This window comes from Macrobrachium nipponense, chromosome 27 (assembly GCF_015104395.2).
Source record: "Macrobrachium nipponense isolate FS-2020 chromosome 27, ASM1510439v2, whole genome shotgun sequence".
Taxonomy (NCBI): Eukaryota; Metazoa; Arthropoda; class Malacostraca; order Decapoda; family Palaemonidae; genus Macrobrachium; species Macrobrachium nipponense.
The window spans coordinates 1,323,938-1,332,441 of record NC_087216.1 but is presented as its reverse complement, the minus strand read 5'-3'; positions in this window follow the sequence as shown (position 1 = coordinate 1,332,441).

Below are 8,504 nucleotides of genomic sequence, written 5' to 3'. Positions count from 1 at the left end.
TCACAGGAACTGAATCTATACGAATGTGTGACATCGAAAAATGAAGAATGAATAGCTCAGTCGAGTCTAGGTGAGTCATAACCAACAAGTAGAATAAAAAATCTCTCCACAATTAAATTAACATAGGATCGGATGGTGATTCATGATCTTCCATCACCTTTTATAAAAATTTGTGTTAGCAGAAACTGCCCATCAGGAAATGAGGTTGAATAATTAGTGAAAGTGCTATAAAGATTTTCCCCCTCATTATTTCCTTGCACCTTATATCGAAAAGCCAAATGACTTTCGGTCTGACAGAACGGTCGAAAAAGGCTGGGAATTATTTTTGGGCGGGAAATGGACGGGGAAGAGTGAGGAGGGCTGGTATTTAGGCTCCTAGTAGGTTAGAGTCTTAATCCCTGTCCGCCATAAAGTACGATCAGGGGTGACACCCTTCCCAAAGCCACGGGTTGACTAATCAGCATTTCCAAATTAATCAGCAGAAAAGGAATAACTTGGGGATCTCCGCTTACTTCCGAAGGTAATGAATTTATGGTCATCTTACCCCCACGATATATAACTGGAAAATGACCATAATTAGGACGCCCGAGGCCGTTTGTCTTCCATGGAGACAAGTCGCTTCGGTGGCAGTAAGGGAGCAGCGGCTGCTGGGTTTGGGAGAGAGAGAGAGAGAGAGAGAGAGAGAGAGAGAGAGAGAGAGAGAGAGAGAGATAAATGGAGGACGAGGACGAGAACGCGTGAAGAAGTAGAAATGAAATGGATGAGTGATGCAATTTCATTTTTGGAAGAAAGAAGCAGTTCATTTAGCTGGTTACCATTCTCTTTCCAGTAAAAGAAAACCACACACACTCGGTAATATGGATTGAGTTTACTATGAGATTGCAAGAGCCCTTTACCCCGGTGTTTTTTCCGGAGAAAACTTTTTAACTTTTTTCCGTGCATATGGAAAAGATATTACTTAGCCATAGCATACCTTACATCCCTATCTAATTTTTAGCAGCATTCTTTATTACTTATATTAGAAAAAAGAATATTCTTAAAAGTAAAATTAAGCAGCCGAAGCCAGTGGTGGAACACTCTAATGTATAAGTTCAAAAATATACGTGACGTAAACATATGACGTAGTACCGACTCCTCCAACGAGGTGATGCCGACAAACAGATGTCTCTAAAATTTTGAATGAATATTCGTACCTTGTCAAGGCTTCAAGAATGGCGGCTATGATAAATCATTGTCCCCGTGGTTGCAGGACAGCAGTTTGTGTTTCGACTTGCACAATTGCTTAGAAGTGAGGAGGCCCATGGCAAACCATACGTTAAGCTTGAACAGGTAAATGAATAATAGAGCCCCTTTTTTTTATAATGAGTAAACAAGGAGTATTGGTTGTATTTAATTGTTGCCAGAAACCTAGAGGTTGAGACTTTTTCACGAATAGCCAATTACCCATCGAGGAGGAGGCAAGTTAATAACGTCTAAAGTTACGTCATTATACCTTCGAAAGACATTGCTCTGAGTTTGCTGGCGATGTCTACAAGAAGTCGGTGTTACTCTTATAATCACCAGAATTATGCAACTTTCGAAATACAAAATACAGTAAATTGAAATTAGGTAGGGATATAAGATACCCTGTGACAAAGTGTCATCTTTGTCAGGTACGTTGATAAAATTTTATTCCGGAAAAACACCGGGACACTGACTTTGAATCTCATAGCATCGGTTTTGTGCCAGCACGGGCACTTGCTTAAAAGTGAAGGTCGTGGAAATCAAATTCAAGTAATATTTAAAGTTTGTCATAACTATAATGGTTCTTTTCGTAATCTCAATTTCTCCACTATTTTTCCTATATTGTTTCATACATTGGAGCAACCGAAAAGTAGGTTAACAGACTTCCCCCATAAGGTGATTACACACCGGCAAGTTGGCTAATTCAAGAAATACCGAAATGAGGAAAGTCTTCGACACTCACTTTATTTGGCCTCGGTCTCGTTCATTTGGCCTGGTCTCTTGGAGAGAGAGAGAGAGAGAGAGAGAGAGAGAGAGAGAGAGAGAGAGAGAGAGAGAGAGAGAGAGAGAATTTTTCAGTAATTAGTGGAACGTCGTAACATATATATATATATATATATATATATATATATATATATATATATATATATGTGTGTGTGTGTGTTGGAACGTCGTAACTAATATATATATATATATATATATATATATATATATATACTATATATATATATATATATATATTATATATATATTCTATATATATTATATATCTATATATATATATATATATATATATATATATTCTATCTATATCTATATATATATATATATATATATCTATATATATATATATATGGACATGGGGAAGCGTTGCTATCATCCAACATAAAACAAGGAGCTGAAGGAAACGTCATGACCTAGTATAAATAAACAGGACAAATACTAGTTCATGACGTCTCCTTCAGCTCCTTCTTATATAATATATATATATATATATATATATATATATATATATATATATATATATATATATATATATAACCTGCTCCCGGACATTATTTTTGGCCAAAGAACATTTGGCCGAAAATGTAGTAGACGTACGTACCTACATGTATGTCACACCCGTAATCGTTCTGTTAATTGTAACAAGCAGTCGTAACAGTTCGAAAACATTCGGCATCTGCTTTGAGTTCACCATCTCAATTGCTGAATTGGGTAACAGCTATTTTCAGCTCAAACATTTTGAAGTAACTGCCATTTTTAGCTCAAACACTTGGACCAGCCATGCTCAAACGAAACCAACTTTGTTAGTAGCCTACCTCGACATTGACACAGTTGCTGGTTAAAAGTTTTAAAGCAAAGTTTACGTTTCCCCAGTTTTTATTTTCAGTGCCTGTATGTGTATTTATATTAATGTACTATATTAACGTGTCGTGTACACACACACACACACACACACACACACACACACACACACACACATATATATATATATATATATATATATATATATATATATATATATATATAATACATATTACATAGCGGTAAAAGGTTTAAATGGAGACATCTGTTTCATATGGGCTTTTATTTAATGCAACGTTTCAGGGACCAGCCCCATTTTCAAGCTGAAAATTACAATAATATAATAAAATTTAAATAATTACTCATCTAAAAAACATACAATTACAATATTTAAAACATTAAAAGAACACCAACTAAACTCAAGTACCATTTCCAGTAGAGGAAGGAAGACGAGTGACCAAAAAAACAAAAAACAAAACACAGAAAGGCATCTCTGTTGTTTACGCCAGCCAGTACAGAGGGGTGGAGGCAGTTTGGTTGTTCAGTTTTGGAACAATCGTCTTTATAAAGAGCGATTCGAAGACCGCTAGCTGCTGCGGAGAAGACGCTTTTGAAAGGATCTTTAAGTTTTTATATTGAATATTGACTCTGCATTTCTTTGTGTGGTCACGGATGCTGGAAAATTCAGGAGGAGATAATTTGACTCCAGTACGGAAACTCCCCTCTGGCAATCTATTTTGGACCGTTAAGAAGTCTTCTTGAGGCTCCGATATTTATTTTTCCTGAAATCACATCTAGGACAAAGTATATAAATAGACAATATTAGATGCCATGAGAGGGTTTAACTTGTCTTTATATTTAAAATTGATCCAATTGTCAATGGGTTTGTTGGGATCAGCTGACATTTTATGGCCGGACAGTAAGCTCTAATAATCTGTTGCATTTTGTCATAGAATTTTGAATTTATTAAAAATGGAACACTGGCATAGAACGGCATCCTAGATACAGTCTGAATAGCATTGCTAGGTAAAAGTTTCATATTCATAAATTTGTGAAGGCATTTATAAAATAAACTACTGGGATAACAGTTATCAGTAAAATATTTCTTTAAAAAGGTGACCTCACTGTGGAATTCAGACCATCCAGAAGAAAAGGAAAAAGCCTTGTGGAAAAAAGTAAAAAGAGAGTTTATCTTAAAATTGAAATTACAGAAACTATAGAAATTTGTGCCCAAACCTGTGAACGTCTTCTTTCTGAAAATCGACGTGTAAAATCCTGAATTATTAAGAGACACTTCTATATCCAAAAAAGCAAGTTTATTATCTTTCTCGTAATCAATTGTGATTTTATAAATTCGGGTGGGCCAGATTAGCATTGTTGTAAAATAAGTCGGCTCTATATTTATCTTTAAATAAGATAAAAGTGTCGTCGACATAACGACAATAAAATAACGGTTATAAGCCAGAGGGCAGTTGTCCAGCATTCATTATAGTATAGTTCATATTGATTTAAAATTTATCTAATGCTTTTTCATACCCATGCATGAAGTCCTTTGTATCCTTCAGCTGAGATTATCACCCCCTCCCCCCACACCACTCAAGTGACAATTCCTGGTTGCGCCATGCCACTTATATTATTAGAAGAAATGTAGACTTTCTCACTACGTTCTCCAAAACAAGCCCCTATCCGTGATGGGCCTCAGTGGAAATACCCCCCCCCCCCCCCCCCCCCCCTCCCCCCCCCCCCGGCCCCACTCACGTCGCCAGTCATACAGCAAGAACATGTGACATCGCAATCGATAAGTAATAATACTGGGATTTCACATTATTCATAAATTAATATTCTTTTTTTTTAATAATTAATATTTTACTTCTTCGATTACATTTCATGTTATCCCAATGTTTCTGCAAAGCCAACGTTAGCTGCGAATAAACCTTTTCAGTGAAATTGAGTATATGTATTTAGCTTAGGTAAAGGTTAAGCAATGTGCAGTTGATTACGCTTAATGTTCTGAATAAATAGGCTGAGAAAGAATGGAAGAAGCTTTTAAAATTTAGCGATCCGTTTTATGTAATCAATATCAACTCGAAAGCACTTATGCAATTGAAGTGGCTGTAAATTCCAATCTACAGTTAAGATATCTGGGGCGAGTGTAGTACAACGACGGGAAAAGTTCCGCAGACGAAAACAAACTTAACTTTTCCTAGAATGCTATTTCCTGACCTAATCAGACCTAACCTCAGTGGGGTGCCGTGCCCTGACCTTTCCCGGTGGGCTTCGCCCCCTCTGAACCCTCTAAGTAATACTGAATATCGGAAAGGCCTGATCCCGTCGTAATGCAAACTAAACAGATTATTTTCTTCAAAGGCTATCGCTGTTTCCATTTGTTTTATTTCTGTATGAACGTGGCTTTGTCGAAATGCAATCCATCTAATGTGGTATACCATTAAAAAACGTTTTCTATGTTAACTTGTGAGTAGTTATAAACATAGAAAACAAGATATTATTGGCTAACTCATTTATTTATTTCAGGCCATTGTACATGAAATGCTGTGGCTGTACTTGTAAAGTAAACGTTTATTTTTGAAGGGCGTCTAATGGCCTTCATTTGGAAAAGGGACGGGACCCTTCTTGATTTTCAGAGCTTAAGTTTTTAAGTAACTTTTTATCAACTGTCATGGCATTTTTAAGCCCCGTTTCATGTTATTAATAATGAAAAAGATTGTGTCGTAAATCTAGGGTCTGATTGACACTAAGGTAAATGGGAAAGGAACAAAGATGCACTGCACTCGAAAATCAAGTAGCCTTATGGGAAAACAAAAACTTAGAGAAAAGTACGAAGTCTGGGAGCAGTTAAACGGGGCTGTGGTTGAAGATAACCAAACAAAGCGAATGTTAATTATCTCTCTCTCTCTCTCTCTCTCTCTCTCTCTCTCTCTCGCTCCTCTTCTGCTCCTTCTCTCTCTCTCTCTCTCTCTCTCTCTCTCTCTCAAAGAAGTTCTAGGGCGCGATTGCTGCATTTCAGTGGAGAGCATTGAATTGTTCTGGTAAGTAAATACCAACGGTATGTTTATTACAAAGAAAGTTAAAGAATAAGGTACTTCTTGTCCCTCTTTTCAAAGTGTTATTATTTGAGCTCCAGGTGAATGCTATGTATTGTCTCAGTATCTGGGTATAAATGACGGTGCTCATCAAAAAAGAAAGAAAGAAAAAAAAGTAACGCTGTAGTCTCCGTCGCATGATAACTAGAAATTTTATTATAAGTATCCCTTGTCTTTGAAGCTGCTACTATATTCATTCTTTTCTTCTGTTTCTTCTTTTACGTGGGATTTTGCTTCTTCATTGAGACATTTTAGTCTACTAGATTTCACGTATTTTGGCGTCAATCTATGTGGTACCAGATCTGGTAGTTTTGTTTGATTTTAAGCTAGTATTTTTTTCAAGAATAACCTTTTAGGCCTCAGAAGGTTACCAGTTTAAGCTTCGTAGGTGAGAGAGCAAGAATGAATAGTGTTACTTTTATTTTAATTTTATTAGAAAAATATTACATGTCATTTACATGACTAAGGTATTACAAAATATGACAAAATGTACACCTACAATATTTACAAATTACTGGATTTTATTTTTTATTATTAACTAGACTTTAAAACTTTTTTTTTTAACACTAGATGTTAATTGTGATATTACTTACAAAATTAATACTGGCTATTTAAAAACAGTAATTAATGTACTCTATTGTTACTGGGTGAAATTCCTTTGAGTTATCCAGATCCCTCTGGCAGAGTAAGTGGTAAATCTGGGAAGTAGTTTCCTATTTAACGAATTCCGATGTATACCTTATTAGTTCCCGCAGAAATATGTACTATTAACTCAGCGCATCTGTGCTATGGTTTGTTAAATTAATTTATTGTTGTGAAAGGCAACGAAGGAGCGGAAATTGAATAACAGGGACGGAGTTTTTACGCCAATTATTGTCTAGATTTTTCTTCTCCTCTTATCTCTCGAACTCATTTCGACTCGTGCCGTTTATAAAAATAATGTTGAAGAACTAAACCTTAGTAGATGTCATAAAGAGACTTTTTTATAGGGACTTATAGAATTTAATGGCAGTGAAATGATTATTTAAAATCCCTCTTTGGAGTCAAAGACAATACACGAAAGATGGGAAGCTCAAGCCACAGCCGCATCGGCCGCATACAATTTAGTACCTGGCATGAAATGAAGATGGCGTTGGCATTGCACCTGCCTACATCGTCTGTTTGTTTACTTTTTCACTAAGCGGGGCATTCAATTTCAATCATGAGTCTGCGTAGCCATCATCACCCGTGTGTGGTTTGCAATAGGACGAAAAATGATTTTCCCCATCTGATTTTTCATGCTTTTCCTCAGAATAAAGAAAGGTAATAAAATTCATTACATCTGTTACAAAGTACATGATGACTTTTAGAGAAAATGAAGAAATAAAATAGACCAAAGCAAAATTGAATGTCGGTGCAGTGTTATTCCGAAATAAATATTGGAAAATATTTACAATACGGTGGATGCCTCTAAGCGGAAAGAAAATATATTTATATGCGATTTTCGACTAGAAAAAAATATTTGCCATTTGAAACCCCAACAACCAACCTAACCTTCCTGGTGGTGTACATCAGTAGCCTAATCATGTCAACAGTAAACCTAACCATATCAGCAGTACCATAACCATGATAACAGTTACCTACCATGTCAACAGTAATTTGCAATGGAAATGAAGCTATTTTGCAAAACATATCAAAATCAACTTGAAAAACTATATTTTCTTGTCATTTACTGGCGTCAATTGTATTTCAAATAAATACCTTTAAGTTATATTTGCATATCTTGAAAATCTCTAGAAATATGAAATAACCATACCAATTCCTATCACTGTCATACAATTCGTGAATGTTGGGTCTCCATGCCTTTTCCAGATAGGCTACTCACAGCAACTTTGATATACTGTATATATACTGTAGTTATGTTATATTCTCAGCAGCTTACCCTTGGGTTGTAGTTATAAATGTTTACCTTAATTTTTCAGTAATAAGCAACTATTTAGCAAACCAAAGTTGTTTCATCAGGAAGGATGGATCTTGTGGGAACATTCATATGGGAGAGCATAAGTAGGTTAGTTAAGTTAGAGTGTTTTACTTTAATTTCAAGTTCACTAACCTTTTAATCTATGATTGAATTTTCCTATATGTATGGATAAAAGCATTCAAAATAAAAAAAAATTACATGCAAACCAGCATATCTGCTCCCACAAAATCCATTCTTACCGTTTCATCTATGTTTCTGCATTATATGCTCGTATTGTTCAATTTTTAAAATGAAATCTTGTAATTGTACCAACACCCCACATAGTATTCCAAAGTAAATTTACCATTTGGCAGCAAATGTACGCAGTAATACAGTAGTAATAAATTGGCAAAACAAGTTGTGAAAACCTATGATATTTGCTTGTACTGTACATGTTGCAAAAAGAAACATGGTTCAAGTCAATTAGAATAATTTTTTCTAATTTTTTTAGGAATGTGCATGCTTCTTGCAGAAATGGCATTTTACTAGAAAATACAAGGCAGAAGTGTTGGTTACATTACCTTCATAAAGGGTGCCAATTGAATATGCATTTTTGAGAACTCCCACAATTGGGCTATGAGATTTTAATAAATAGT